Below are 15,117 nucleotides of genomic sequence, written 5' to 3' on the forward strand. Positions count from 1 at the left end.
TGAGGGGTGGGGGCATGCCTGTCAGACAAGGAATGGTTTGTCAAGATATGGCATAGCTGTCTTCTGATGATGGACAGGACCCATTTGTCTGTGGCCTGGGAGTATGACAGTCATTGGGAAAGAGGGGAAGTGGGGCTGGGAAGAGGAGGATCGGTGCTGCAGGGGTAGTCACAGATTTTTGCCACCAAAAGGTAGCCTCCCGACTGGAATTTCCCTTTGTGATTTTTCAGAGTATTTTTTACTAGGGGGTTTGATTTATTTTTGAACAACCCTAGGGTCCCTTCTAAAGAAGGAAGTAGATTTGGCTGTGTAGCTGGAATTCAAGATGGCTGCAATCCTATAGGCACTGTTATCCCTTGGCTCCTGCAAGGCTTTCAAAAAAAAAACAAAAAACAAATCGGTACATACCTCATGTAAACTAAAGAAATAAGATAACCTCACTGTTATAATCTGCATTCCAGATACCTCAAAATTAGAAAAAGGAAAGTTTATCAACTTAAAAGCAAAGGATTAATTAAGACTGGGCCTGAGATCCTTACCTAACAGCATTCACAAGGTGTAACTTACCATCTTTTACTTAAAGAAAAGTTCAAAGATGTCAACTGAAGCTGACAGCATGGAAATTCAAACTGCTAATACTAAATTTTCAACAGTGACATCACCTGAAAAAGATGTTTCATTTAAAAGACCTAGAACTGGGAAACAACAAGATACAAGTAAACTCGCTAATAAAACTGAATCAGAACAACTTACAAGTCTCAAAGATTTAAAAATTACTCTGCAACCAATTTAGTCTATTATACAAAAGTTTTCTGATCAGCTCCAGACATTTGGGGACATTATTAATCAAATTGCTAACAGAGTGGAAAAGACTGAAGCAAGAGTCCTAGAAAACGAAATTAAACTAGACCATCTGCAGAAGGAATCGGATTCTAACTCTAAACATATACATGAGATGCAACAAAAAATCATCGACCTTGAAAGCAGATCCAGAAGCAACAATATAATTATCAGAGGTATCCTTGAACAGATTCAATACTGCGGTGGTGGTGCTGCGGTAGCGTTGTCACCTCACAGTAAGACATTGTCCTGTTCGATTCTCAGCTAGAGCATCTTCTGTGTGGAGACATGCGTGAATGGGCGTACCTTCATTGAAGGTTGTGCGTCAGGGCCGGCAACTCGGCACATAAAAATCTACTGCCAATCATTAGTGGACCGGAGTTCTGCTGTGGCGACCTCTAACCATGAAAAGTCAAAAGACACAACAACATCCCTGAACAGATTCAGCAGCCTAACCTTATGGAGACAATTCAACAAATATTTATCTCCCTGCTTGAAAACATGGCTGATGCAAAACAACTAATCATCAAAAGAGCTCACCGGGCACTCTGATCTTCACAAAATACACAAAACCCTAGACTAGCCTACATTAAAATATTAAATTACCAAGATGTCTTAAATATTCTTTCACCTGCCAAGAAAAATAAATATCTTATATGGAACAGCAATAAAATCTTATCTTAAGATCTACCGTTAGGAATAAAACAGGAGAGCTAAAAGCTACATCCCTTTTACCCATACTTAATACAGAAAAAAAATTAAATTTCAAACAGAAAAACCCTAACCCTCTCTCCTTCCAGTATAATGGCATTAAATACACAGTATCAATGGTTAAAAATGGAAGAAATGCTTTTCTAAATTCCTTTAAAGAGTTACCTGCCGATGAGTCCACTAAGCGCTGAATGAAGTCGGAGCTTGGCTTTTGATGTCTTCTTTCGATTTCCTTTCTTTCTTTTTTGCATGTCTGAGAATGGTGGGTGAATTGTGATTTGGATTTCCAATGCCTTGTGAATTTCCAGTGGGTCCTGTCATCTTTGAGTTCTGGTTGCCAGTCAGAATTCATTGACTGCAACTGCATGTGCGTGGGGCCACTTCCACCCACGTTTCAAGTACCCTATGGCTGGACTAACTTCCTGCTTCAACAAGCCTCTTTCAGTTAAAGGGAAATGATCACCCTTAATCTTTCTACTAGTACATCCTTATTTATTTCTGCTGTGGAGACTGGAATAAGCTACAGGCAACTAGTGAGTTCTTAATGTGAAGTTTATTCCCTGTCATAGAAGAAGATTTACAGATAAATACCCACTTTTACATTTTATTTCTTTTTTTTCCTTGGCCTGGGATGCTTCTCATGATGTCAGCGAAACCCTTTCTGACCTTGGAAGAATGTAAAGGAGTGCATTTCCACTCGAAGTTGGCTCAATGCATATGGAACTAGTTTTCCAAATTTCCACTGTAGAATCAGCAGTGACAGTTCTAGGAGAGGAGTTTGGTAATTGCTTGTAAGTCTGGGTCCAGATTTAGTGCTCAGGTGAAGTTGTACTAAAGTTTGTCATTTTCCTGTACAGTGTCAGGATTCTTCATTGCATTTACTTGTATATTCAGACTTCAAGCATAAATTAAGATTCATTTTTTGTATTTTCTTTATGGAATTTTTTATTATAATAACCTACTCTTTCTGTAAACAAGTTGAAAACAGTATCACATTTATTATTTGAAATGCATTTCCATTAAGGTTTAACATGCGTTGATCCTCAGACCTGAGGATAGCACTGACTAGTATCTTATTTTCTGCTTTTGTATAATTGTCAACTGGCACTGTTCCTTTTTGCGTGATAAGCCATATTTGGGCATTGTGTCGTGTGTGAGGTTTTTGGGGGTAGGGGTAAAAATGGCAAATCTGAGATTTTGGGGCAAGATCTGGGAAGATTTAGAAAGCCATGAATGTATATTAGAAACTCATTGGCATTATTATAGAAATACTGTTGCCTTCTTACACCATCATTTTTAATAAAGGAAAAATGGAAGGAAGTCCTTCTAATGCAGACACTTTCTCCTGTACAAATTTTAACCAAATGTCTGGAAGTAGTCAACATTTTTTGGTAGCATTAGATCTCATTTTATTTATGTATTTGACCTTGTCTAATGGGTGTCTATGACTATTAGAAGCTTTTAAACTCTCCATATGCATGAGGCAAAAAGTTGAGAACTGTAAATTCGATTGGAGAGAATTTAATTTTCTTCCTGTAGAACATCTAGGGTTTCCTATTTTTTAGTAAATGATCCTGCCAAATCATATCTCCACTCTGGTAAAATTGGAGAATTTGGCACAAGTAGAAACTTGTAATGGTTATTGGTATCTACATGGTAAAACCTATACCTCCACATTATTAACTCAAGCTAGATATGTTTATCTACAAATTTACTGTCATATTATTCATACATTTTTAATACAGACACCAGAGTGAGAACTTAGTCAACAATTACTTGAAAATGTTCTTTATATATTTGTTAATATTTTTTCTGATAAAACATCCTTTGCACGTACTTGAAGAAGATTACATTTGTAGAGATACTGTCATTGGTCAAGTTATTTATCTGCATTGTAAGTTCCAAAGCCATATTACTATAATACAATTTACTCTTATCATGTGGGTTTAGCCTTAAGTATAGTACAGACACTTGGTAACCGGAATCTTGGTTACGGGACCAGTGACTAATCTTTACCAAGCTACCTGTTATCAAAAGATGGTCCAAGATAACAATCATAGTAACACAGGACTATCTGTGTTATTCTTCCTGCCGCATGAATTATGTGATCTTACTTCTTAGATTCTAGCAGCCCAGTGTAAATGATGTATTTGTTAGCTAAGTACTGAAGTTAAAATATATTTTGGCCTCACATGCACCAGTATTGGTATATAACCTTATAAATATGTATAGTACCAGTATGAGATTGAGTCTACCTGCTTCATAAACCATAATATTGGTTCAGGTATCCATACTAAAGCACCAAAATTGTATTTGTAATTCTATTTGCTTATGTTGTTGCACTTCATATAAAAGGATATATATGACAAGATTTAATATTTGTGAGAATATGTTTTACTACCATTACTACTCTGTAGATATGTTAAATATGTTAATCTGCATATTGTTGTTGGGTTTAATGTAATGAAATATTATGTTTAGAAATGTACATAGAGATTATCTCTAACTTAACTCTTTTGAGGTGGCTAGTGTGAGCATGCTAGGCCCTCTAATTAAGATATGGTTATTCTACTTAACCATTTTAGATAAGATCTATAACTCCTTCTATTTCATTTAATTCCTCAACTCTCTACCCTTTATGTTTTATTCATATATCTAACAGGAACTAGGTGATAGGTTAAAAGTGTGTTTGGGAAAGTTATGCTAATCTTGTTCTGCTGGCATAGTATTTTTATTTTAAGAACTGCTATTATAAAAAATATGTAATAGATACAGTCTTTATTTAGATTTCTGTCAAGTTTCTTTTCTTCTGTCTCTCTTCCTAATACTCTGTATTACTCTTCCAAGCTAAGTTGGTTCATGATTAGGCACTGGGTTAATGCAGTGAGAGTTAAGTGCTAGTTGTCTTCAAGTATGCTTGAGTGCCCTTCCCTAAACTATTCAAGATACCTACAATTTTAATCTATCCATTCTTTTCAATGTTCACAGGTAAAGACACAAATGTGGGTTATTGATTTGTGGAATGTAAAGGGGATCCAAACTGATAAAAAGAGAAAATTATTTTCACATTTAGCTTTCAAATCTAAAGCAAATATAATCCTAGTACAAGAAACATACATGCTCCCAGAGCAATGATCACATGATAAGGGGAAAAAAGTGGCTCAAAACAATTATTGCAACTTATAAAAAAAATACTGTGGGTGTAGCAATCATTATCAAACAATCCTTCCAGGACAATATTCTGAAGGAAGATGGTGTTATATAACAGTTAGAAGCCCAAAACTTGATAAACCAGTATTATTATTAAATATATATGCCCCCTGTTATAGACAACAGGAATTTGTCATGTCCTTGTATTCTAATTACTATTTTATTATAGGGGAGATTGGAATTTTATTCAAGACCCCACATCAGGCAGGACAAACATCAGCAATTCATACAATATGCAGGCCACTACAGCTATTTCAGAACTGAAAAATGATTTCAGTCTATTTGATCCATATAACTTTCAAAATGGAAATTCACCAAAAGATAAATACAGCTTTTATTCTCATTGTCTCAAAGGGTGGTCAAGACTGGATTTCTTCTTAATTTCTGATGTGTTTCTAAATGTGATCATTGGTTTTCACACAGAATCTGAATTCTTTTCTAATCATTCAAAAATCACACTTAGTATTAACTATTTCACTAATGCAAATTCTAAGAATAGGGGATATAACTGGACTCTAAATCCTAATTTATTATTAAAGGAGGATATTGCACAATAAATTAATAACTTGCTGGATGTACTCCTATCCAGACAGGAGACTTGTCACTTTCGATTTGACATCCATTGGGCCTCCACTAAAGCCAAAATTAAAGATATCCTTATCAATAAAGCTACTTATAAAAATGCATAGTGTTAAGGAATCCTCAATTAAAAAAAGAATTGGTAATCTGGAGATGGATTTACAAACAAATTGCAATCAGGAAACTGAAAGGCAACTAGATCATCTCCAAAAGGAATTATATTTACTAAATGCAAACCACTTATCATTTCAAGAAATAAAAATGCAGCCTATTACTCAGAATGGTCTCAAATGCCCTCTAAGTTCCTGACGAGACAAATAAACTAAAGGAAATCATCCTTTAGTATAACAGAAATAACATTTCAAGGGAAAATATATTACTCTAGTCAAGATATAGCCTAGTTATTTGTTAACCTATATTTCCAAACCTATGGTGATCAAACACCCTCATCGTCAGAACAAGAGATAGACCACTTTCTAAGTCAACTTAATTTTCCAAAAATTAATCAAACCCAACAAGAATCCCTCTCATCTCCTATTACTCGTCAAGAAATAATAACAGCTATAAATCATCTTAAACCGAGCAAAGCTTTAGGCCCAGATGGATTCACTGCAGAATTTTACCAAACTTTCAATCAGAAAAGTTCAAAAATTTTACTTGATTTATTTAACTATATAAAAAATAATAATATTATAGACAGGCACCTTAATACTTCCAAAATAATTTTATCTTCACAGAACACACTGACCCTAAAACCCCCTGAAATTATAAATCTAGTTCCCTGACTAACCAGGACATTACAATTTTTGCGTCAATAATGGCTAACAGACTAAAACCTATTATCTCTAGTATTATATCACCCAACCAGTCAGGATTTATATAATATAGGTAGACCTGCGGCAATACTCTCACATGTGACACAATGATTAATCTTTCTAACCAAAGTCAAATGACATTATTTGCCCTTGCAATTGATGCCTCCATGGCATTTGACAGACTAAACCTAAGATTCCTTCTTTTGATTTTACCTCACTTTGGTATACCGCCTAGCTTCATTCAGTCTATTAATACATTGTATTCCAATCCTTTTATGTCATTATATGTCAATAAGATCACCTCTCCCCAGATCCCTATGTAGCGCACTCACAGGTGTAGCTGAAGAGATATGGGTTCCTTCCTACCTGACTCTGGTGAAACCCCTATTAGGCCCAACACACCAAGGTGGCTGGAGGGACAGATTTTATTCTAATTGACACATCTAGTTTAAAAAGGCAATAGCACAATCCTAAACAAATTATTTCCACAGTGCACCTGTTAGCAATAAGGCAAGGTGTGAATATGCATGCAATGAAAACATACATTCACCCTCTTCCCCAAAACTCAACAGAAGAAGGTCTTGACATTCAAACATGTACAAAGAAGGCAATATCAATGAGCAGTAAAGCTTTATAATGTAGCAATACAAACACGGGAAAAAATGCAGTGTCATTAAGCAATAAATGAGTCATAATACAACAATACAGATATGAGAAAATGCAATGTCACTGAGCAGCAAAATTCTTGAAGTAGCAGTACTAACATGAGCAAAATGCAATGTCATTGAACAATGAGGATTTATAGTGCCACAATATAAATATGAGAAAATGCAATGTCATTGAGCAGTAAAGATTCTTTAGGGCAGCAGTACTAACATGGCAAAATGCATTATCATTGAACAATAAAGATTTATAGTGCCACAATACAAATATGAGAGAATGCAATGTCATTCAGTACACCCTCTAGCCCCCTTTGATCAATTCTAAACAGACCAATTATGAAACACTCTATTATACCTTGTTCACTGGCCAGTGACTACTTACAGTCTTGCTGTAAGTAGTCACTGGCCAGTGAACAGTGAACAATTACAGTCTTGCTGTTGGCATGATGGGGCCCAAGTTGGAGCTCATATGGATCCCAGTTATTTGTAATCCACAAAGCATTAAAGGGGGGAGGACCACAATCTTATAAAAATATAAAATGACAGCCAGAGCCTCTCACCACTCCATCAAGAATATCCTAGTGACCAGGCGCAGTTTTTCCTCTGATGAGAAAAGTAGAAAATCACCTACCAGAACTCTGTTAATCATCTATGGCTTCTCGGTACTAGGCCCAAGGGAACTCCTTTTCTTGCTGAATCATAGCAGGCGTGAAACTACTGGTTTCAGACTTCTCTCCTGATTCCACAAAATACCATATCCAGGATTTCAGCAAGAGACAGACACAATCTGCTACTTCACTTCCCTGTCCCAAAACACTAGAAAAGAAAACCCAGTCATGCTGCAAGGCCCTTTTTCCCTTCAGCTACGTGTTTCAGTCTTCCCTCCTTCAGCTAGTGTTCCAGAATCCTCTTTCACTTTTGAAATTGTCTTTTATATTCTTGAAAAGGAGCTCCACCTTGTGGTGTAATGGGAAACTACAGTCTATTACTTCTACATGAAATACAGTGGGAGCTACACCTATTAAGAATAGAACAAGACAAGGCTGTCCATTATCCCCTTACCCATGTGATCTATATAATGATAATAATCTTCAAAAACTCATTGATACTTTAAATTTATCTAATGCCTTTAGCATCCTGCAACCATTACACCTTAACCAAAACCTCAAGCTCAGCAATAACATACTTAACCCCTTTAAAACCCATTCTGTAATAAAAATGAGACTAACACTTAACCTTCCTAAAAACTATTCCATTATTCTGAGACAAATCAGAGAACTGACTGCAAAAATTTTGTAAAAACCTACTGTTAATGAAAATGACATAAACACATGCAAAATTCTTTGGAACCTCCTTTGAAAGTAGAAGAAAATTATTTCAAATACATATAAACGTATTATGTCAATTAGATACCAAAATGAAGTTCTCATATCCAGCTATTGGACTGAATTAGATCCATCGATCACACTTATCCAAAAAAATTCGATCCATCAAAATAACTACAAGATCAATCCCCTTTAAAAAACTTAATTATACACACCTAATGATCTTAAATAACTCTTATTAACTCTTATCTTACACCAACTGTCTTAAATAAGTGTGACCCCAAAACCTCTCCACTCTGTCCTTACTGTGATTCTCAAAAGGCGGATCTTTTGCATATTTTTTGAAGCTGCAAGTGCTCCTTAAAATGTTGGTGCTTACTAAAAATCAAACTGCAAAAAATGGGCTATGAGAAAACCACCCTTTCCTGGAGATTTGCTGTCCTGCACATCCCTCCTCCAAGCTTGAAGAAGCTACAAATATGTATACTAGTTACTCTTTTTACCCTAATTAAATGCTATATTACGCTGAACTGGAAAGAGAGATCTCAACTCACTTGGAAAGGATTCGAACAAATAGCAATCAAGTACATAACAGCCCATAAGCACTTAATGCATAGTCAAAAACTACATCCACACTTTCTAAATTACTGGAGTTTATTTGATCACCTGTTACACTAAAGATAGTACTTTTTATTTATTTATTTATTTCCAGTTTGATTAAGGGGAAGTCCCCTGGGCCTAGAGAGCCTGTTTTCACTGGAGGCCCGGGGAAAAAAAGCTCCATGAAACAGATTACAGTAAAGATAGCAGACCAATAAAAATAAAAGTAAAAGTACAAATACATATCAAAAAATACAAAGTGTGAGCAATATTGCCCATAATGGAAAATTATTGTGCAGATACATTTTAACAAATTCACACAGTTAAAGTCAAAAGTCAAAAGCTATTTACAATATTTACAGAGTGTGAGAGATTGTATGGGAATTAGCTATATTAGGTTATAGCCAGCTATAAGGTGCTTAGGAACTCAGAAGGATACCCTCCCAGGGTCTTTTGTTAAAGAGTTCTAGGTAGGGAGAATGCAGTTACATTTCCATTTGGAGGAGAGGTAGGTGTAAAGCTGAATTTTGAAGTTATTTGTGTTTGACATTGTCCTTAGTATGGAAGGGAGAGAGTTCCATTTCTTACCTAAGGAGAAGGAGAGGAGAAGTTGTCCAGCAGGATGTTTAGGTTTGTGGACAGTAATTAAGTTTTGGTGTTCAGATCTGAGAGTTCTATTTGGGGTGTATGGGGGAAGGATGTTAGAGCGGGGCATTTGGTTGGATTAAATATTAGTCTATGTGCTGTAGTGAGCTGGAGGAAGTCCAGGTAATTTGTGAATTCTAACAAGTTGAGGGATTGGAGGGTAACACAGTGATGAGTGGAATGTTTGACTTTGGTGGCAAATGTAGAAATGTTGTTATAACAGCTTTCAAGTTTGGAAGTGATGGAAGAGGATAGGTTAGTTAGTAGCGGGGCACCATACAGAAGGGAGGGAAGCAGGTAAGAGGAGGCCATAGTATGCCTGGTAAAAGTAGAGAGGAAGTGGTTGTTCTGTATAGCATATGTAGTTTTTGGTGGGATTTCTTTATATTTTGCTGAATACGGATGTCGAACTTGAGGTGTTCATATATAGTTGCACCGAGTAGTTTGACAAAGGGAGCAACTTTGATCGGAGCGTTGCTTTGGTTAAGGACTTGGAAGGAATTTTTATCAAAAGAGAAAGATTTTGAGGGTGTGAATAGTAGTATTTTAGATTTGTTAGCATTGAGAGAAAGGTGATTTTGGCACATCCAGATCTCAGTAGTTGAGAAGGCAGTCTGAGTTTTAGGTAGGAGTTCAGGGAGGTTAGAAGCAGAGCAGACAAGTACTTATTTTATATCCTTTAGAGTTGAGATTCAGCTTTTCCTTTAATTATATTACTGCTTATTTATTCACTTCTCAATTTTCCTTTGTGAAGGCCTCTAGCTTTTATAAATTAATATCGAATGACTAATACATACATGATCAAATGTTTAGTTTACATATTAGGCAAATGACACCTTTGTACATAGTTTGTTAATTGTGCATTGTATATAGATATGTACTAAGATTTGCTGATTATTGTTGCCATGTTTATTGATGACATACGTCTTTATTGTTGTTATATATATTTTAATTATAAAATACATTAGATTTTTGGGAAAAAAAAGATTTGGCTGTGTAGTTTCTATGGTATCTAGGAGCTCAGGAGAATAGGATCCGCCTGCAATCTTTTCTGGTTTTACCTTGGTCTTGGAGTGTTTTGAACAGACTGGCCACCTGAAAGCCAAACAGTAAGTCTTTGACCAAAGGTGAATCGAGAATTTCAGATTTGAAATCCTCAGGCATAGGTTGATTGTGAAGCCGTGCATATCTGTGGATAATAGATCTAGCTCTAGTAGAAGCATGTACAGTATCATAACTACACTTAATGTTGTGTCTGGCAATCTGAGTATCCTGCAAATGTCAGCTCTGTATCTGCTGCTTAGAGTCTGCAGCTGGAGGATCCAAGATAACTTTGTTCAAAGAGGCCAGAAGAGAGATCAACTACTTAGTCATTTGAGTCTGGTAATTAACTGCCTAAAAGGAAGGGTAGCAGAGGTGCAAACCTTCTTTTACCATCTGTCCATAGCTCTACTACCTTTATCTGTAGGTAGGCTATTAGCACTGAGCAGCAGCTTAGAGGGCTTATTTGAAGGGTTCTTATATAGATAGTTTAGGTCATCAGGGACCTTGTAAAACATGTCTGGTCTTTTGGAAGGTGGAAGCTGAGAGTCAGGAGCAGAAGAGGTGGACTGAAAAGCATCCTGAAAAGCAGAAGAACAGTGGGGACTGGAGAAGGGGCAGGGGTACCCATCTCCAAGAAATGGTAATAATACCTCTTTTGGACATCAGAGATCTGACAAGATTGCCAGTCAAAGTGTTTCATTATCTTCTGTATAGTCTCACCAAAGGAAGCTTCCTCAATATGTGAATCAGGTGAGAAGGAGTTCCTTTTGCTGGAGTAGGTTTGTCCTGAGGAATGCATGTGAGTGGAATAGTCCAGAGAATGATATGAGTCATTATCCTGCTCCTCATCAGAAGAAGAGGAAACCAGGCAGAATTTTATGGCAGTAGGCTGCTGTAGGGGAGACCCAAAGGAAGTAGTTTTTAGGGATACAATTCCTTTAAACAACCCTTGTGAAAAGTCCAGCCACTCTTTCTCCCTAGCTTAGTCTTCTGTTTTCTTTCTAGGTATGACATCCACCTAGATGAGGTGTGAAGGTTCAGAACCCAGTCTGTCCTCTATCAGACAGCTTGGGATTTCTTTCCCAACTAAAATTTGCTGGATGCCCTGTGGTCCTTCTGAAATAATTAGGTATGCTTCCTTGGATGCATTGGCAATCTGCAAGGTCTCAGGAGTCATACCAGCCTCAGATGGGGTCTTGGTAGAGGGTAGCTGAGCAGAAGTCTGACATACCACAGGTTCTGTAATCTTGACAAGGTACGTCAGAGTCAGAACCATTGGATTGCTGATCCCTTGGGGGCCTCTTAAGCTTTTTCTTCTGCAGAAGAGATGTCTGAGGATGCAGAGTCAGCCACCTTAGACTGAGCCAGGCATGTAAGATACTGGGTCTCAAGGAAGGTGCTAAGAGTAGACACCTACATCTAAAGGTTTTGGAATGAACAACTGGCAAATAGAGCAGGCTTTATGACTGTGCTCTGGGCCTAAACAAAAAAGACACTTGGCATGCAAGTCCTTGTATGGAATCTGCATACTGCACTTGCCCCTGCTAGCTAACATCTACAACTTTCAAACAATAAAGCGTAAGGTAAAAAGAAAGGTGCCCCAAAAGGGCAGATATCTGGATGAAATGAACAAAGGAAAGATACCAATAACCAAATAGCGAATAGTCTCATGGATGCACAACCTGAATCTGGGCTGGCAGTGAGATCATCTGAGGATACATCCTCATACATATGTCTTCATACCCCAATGCATAACACCTGTTATACATCAAACGTATGATCTAGGGAAGGTAAAGCTTTGGTACCCCTGCTGGATGTCAGTGGTGAAATCCCATTTATTAGGATTACTGCAACAGTGATTTCAGTCACATCTTACCATAGCAGTATATGTCCTACTGATCACTGCTGTAGCATTAGAATAATTCTTGGTTATCTTGCCAAGGGTAACCAGGCATCTGGCCAGCGTACCAAAGCCAAAAACCTTCTTGACACACTGCATATCTAGCTTATGACAGTCTGTGGGCATAGAAGTACATCAGCTGGCATATGGGTGTAACATCTTTAGACTATCTAGCCCTGCAAGGACACTGGCGATAGCCAGAGTGCACTAAGTAAAAAAAAAAAAAAAAAAACATATTGCATAGCACATAGCACAGAAATAGAAAAAAGATGGGGGAAGGAGGAAGAAAATCAATACTGCAACAGTAGTCAGCAGGACGCCTACTGTTGTGGTAAGTTCTTACATTGCTGTACTGTGTCCTTCCTTAGATCGCTGTTGCAGTACTCCAATACATGTTAGTGATTCCCAAAGCTAACAGCTATTCAGGATGGTAGGATTGGGAATAATCAGTCCTAACAGGGCAGATCTAACGAAGGTCTGGAAAACTCCATCTACTTTGTAATGCTAGTGAAAGTGTGTACTGAAGGCTAGGTGGCAGCCTCAAGGACAGACCTGGAATCAGTGCCTTTGAAGAAGGTACCAGAGGAGGAGACTGTTCCAGTGGAATGAGATTTCATATTGCTGGAATTGAATTCATCCTGAAGTCTTGGTGAGTACCTTCACGAGGCAGACCCTGTTTTGCAGAAATTCTTACCAAGATGACACTAATATATAGACTGTATTTTATATAGCATATATCATGGGCAGTAGGTTAAAAAATAAAAAAGACAGCTAGGTGCACAAGACCCAGCATAAAAAAGTGCACAATCCTGGTAATCGCAGTGGTGCCAAGAGTGGAAAAGAATGACAGTGTAGAATCTTCAAGACACCGAGACATTCCTACAATGGGTCTAGGCCAGGCACAAGGGGACGATGGTCCCCCTTGTTGTAGAAGGAAGTAACAGTCCACAAAAAAAACACAAAAAATGATAGGCCCTAAAAGAGCCATAAAGATGACAGAGTAGACTATTAAGAATAAGAAAGAAATGATGTATTGCTACTATTACACAAGAAGCCCAGAATTTCCAGACAGAAGATATATGAAAAGATTAAGAGATAAATTAGCAGAAAGAAAAATACTTGCACAAGAAAAAGTGTCAGAAGCTTCAAATAAAAAAATGTGTTCATTAATACAACATATTTGTAAAAAAAGTATATAGACCAAGAAATATTGGGCTGTTTGGAAAAAGAAGAGACTAAGAAAGTGCAAAAATGTAAAGAACAAAATCTAGAGATTTTTGAAAGGTATCGCCTCACAGTAAGACGTTGTCCTGTTCGATTCTCAGCTAAAGCATCTTCTGTGTGGAGACATGCGTGAATGGGCGTACCTTCATTGAAGGTTGTGCGTCAGGGCTGGCAACTCGGTACATAAAAATCTACTGCCAATCATTAGCGGACTGGAGTTCCGCTGTGGCGACCCCTAACTGGGAAAAGCCGAAAGATAGATTAGATATAAAAAAAGAAATGTGGACATGGGAAAGAGAAATCTGATATGGTGCAATATTCATGCAAAGGAGACAAGCAAAATTAATACAAAAAAGATATTCAAAGAGAAATACAGGCAAAGGCATCCAGATAGGGAAAATTTTGCCATACAAAAAATAAGATCACAAAGTGGGAACATAGAACACAAGATTAGTATAGTATAAGTTGAAAAAATAGAAGTTGAAGTTATGGAATACATACAAAGTGAAGGATTTAGTGTAGAAAGTCTAACACAGGTTATATCACAGCATGGTGAAACGAGTCCTCCAAGGAAGGAGAAACGGGAGGAACAGGAGACATCTGAAGAAGAAATATGGGCATGGGAAAGAAAGAGAAATTTAATAAATGTGTAATTTTTATGCAAAGGAGAAAACAAAATGAATCAATACAAAAACAGCAGCACCAAAGATATTTGAAGAGAACTACAGGCAAAGGCATCCAGATACAGAAACTTTTATAATACAAAAAATAAGAAAATGAAGAGGAAAACAGGATTAATAATGGATAAGTTAAAGAAATAGAAACTGAAGTTATGGATTACCTCCAAAGTGAAAGACTTAGTGTAGAAATCTAACTCTGATAACATCACAGCAGGTTAGAGCAATGGATCCACAAATTAAGGTGAAACCAGTGGAGCGGAGGGCTTTCAAGATGGTTGCAAATTGAGTAATGGCTTATTTCTAGCTCTATAACAAGTGGCTAATAAACAAACTAATAAGATAAAAAAGCCATCCTGGGTCAAGGTGCAAACTAAAAATGATAATAATAAGTGTTGTGCAGAAAAAAAGCAACCTTCTTAAAACAAGTCAAACAGTTTATTAAAGGTTAAGTTCTTTCGTCCCACTGACCACACTAACCAGGACTTTTTCAGAACAATAAACCGGTGAATACCAAGCAATTATAAAGAGAAAAGAGCTAATTAAACCAGTTAAAGCAAATTGAATATCAATAATTTTTTTTAAAATAACAGTACGTGTATTGTAAAATCTTATAGATATACAAATATGCTTAAACTAAATATAAGAAATTTAAAATCAAATCCGTAGTTACAAAAAATAATAAAAAGTTACCTACCCTAAAAACAATGTAATAAAAAGTTTTAAACATACAGTTTAAAAAACAACCATTTGTAAAGTAACAGCTTTCTTTTTCAAAATAGGAATAATAGACAAATTTTTGTTAATATCTGGAGGGCTTGTGGCATTTAACTTAAGTTGCCACTGTAACTCTCTAATCTCTAAGTCCAGTTCCCACCACCCTCC

The sequence above is a fragment of the Protopterus annectens genome, chromosome 10.part0 (genome assembly GCF_019279795.1).
Source record: "Protopterus annectens isolate FY-2018-M chromosome 10.part0, PAN1.0, whole genome shotgun sequence".
Lineage (NCBI taxonomy): Eukaryota > Metazoa > Chordata > Ceratodontiformes > Protopteridae > Protopterus > Protopterus annectens.